The following is a 1,768-nucleotide window of genomic DNA, read 5'->3' as shown; positions in this document are numbered from 1 at the left end:
TAGCCAGGATGGTCTCGATCTCCTGACCTCGTGATCCGCCCGTCTCGGCCTCCCAAAGTGCTGGGATTACAGGCTTGAGCCACCGCGCCCGGCCTAGTTTTTTTTTCTTTTCTTAAATTAAGACGGGGTCTGGCTGTGTCATCTAGGCTGGAATGCAGTGGTTCACTGCAACCTCTGCCTCCTGAGCTCAAGCCATCCTCCCACCTCCCAAGTAACTGGGACTACAGACACACACCACATCTGGCTAATTTTTTTTGTATTTTTTGTAGAGATAGGGTTTTGTCATGTTGCCAGGCTGGTCTCAAACTCCTGAGCTCAAGAAGTCCACCCACTTCAGCCTCCTGAAGTGCCGGAATTACAGGTGTGAGCCACCCTACCCAGCCTGTAGTTTCCTTAGAGAATTTAACCCATGTATCTCAGTTTCTTCTTCTGTAAAATGGGGATAATAATCATACCTTCTTCATTAAGTTGTTGAGAGGAGTAAGCAATGCTGTGTACTGTGCACTTAGAGCACTTCCCATATAGTAAAGGTTCAATATAAACTCTTGTTAAAAGTGGTAAGCACTTTTTAATAACCATATTAGCAAGATGCAGTTTTCAATCAGGAGCTATCTTAAAGACTAAAGCCCTGCTAAGGGGATCAGGTGGAACAGTGTCTAGGAATAGGGATATTCTTGAATAGCAGCCTATTAGAAGAATAGGAAAGTCTCTTTGGGAGGCCAAGGCAGGTGGATCACAAGGTCAGGAGATTGAGACCATCTTGGCTAACATGGTGAAACCCCATCTCTACTAAAAATACAAAAAAATTTGCCAGGTGTGGTGGCACGCGCCGGTAGTCCCAGCTACTCGGGAGGCTGAGGCAGGAGAATGGCGTGAACCTGTGAGGCGGAGCTTGCAGTGAGCCAAGATCACATCACTGCACTCCAGCCTGGGCAAGAGAGCGAGACTCCATCTCAAAAACAAACAAACAAAAAGAATAGGAAAGTCTCTGTTTCTAGCACAGGTACTGAGAGACAAAGGGGAAAAATATTGTTCAACAGTAAGCAATCAGTAGAAGCTTGATAGGCTTGGGGAAAAAAGTCAAGATTCTGCAGTGTTAGATATGGAACTGCCACACACATATACACATAAGGGATGACACCATGTAGCACTTGTAGTCTCAACACTTGGCATCTCAATTTAGGAGAATATTATAAACAGGGGCCTCTACTTTTGGTAGTAAAAAGCTCCATGCTGGAACGTAACTATTGGAGACACTTGGAACATGAACATGGCCTCTAACACATACCTTTCTTACAGACCTTGAAATAGACAAAAAATGTTTATTGATACCTCCTACTTTTCCACATTTTGTTATTTTGTACAACCCTATGCCTTGTCATGGAGAAAAAGATGTTTAATTTTAAATCTCATTCTCAGGTAATGTTTGGTAGTGGCTGGAATCTCAAAGGCATTTGAATTTATTTTTATTGCCTTTTATTCATAAACATTTATCCGTGTGTATATTTTTAGTATGAATGGGGTTCCTTTTTAGTTTCACGTTTCACTGTAATTTAAAATGTTTAAAAAATGTATTCTAATGAAGTAAATAATAGAAATCTGGGTAGCATATAATCCTTGAAATTAAGCTGTTATGTAGAGACTGCTAATTGACCACCAGTATTCACTCCCATAATTTAAAAGTGAAACTCTCCCACACTTTATTTAGCTACACAGCTGCTCAGAGTCTACATTTTCTTTTTCTTTTCTTTTCTTTTTTTTTTTTTTT

This window comes from Mandrillus leucophaeus, unplaced genomic scaffold (assembly GCF_000951045.1).
Source record: "Mandrillus leucophaeus isolate KB7577 unplaced genomic scaffold, Mleu.le_1.0 Scaffold307, whole genome shotgun sequence".
NCBI classification, from domain to species: Eukaryota; Metazoa; Chordata; class Mammalia; order Primates; family Cercopithecidae; genus Mandrillus; species Mandrillus leucophaeus.
The sequence above is the reverse complement of the archived record's forward strand: the minus strand, read 5'-3'. Positions refer to the sequence as shown.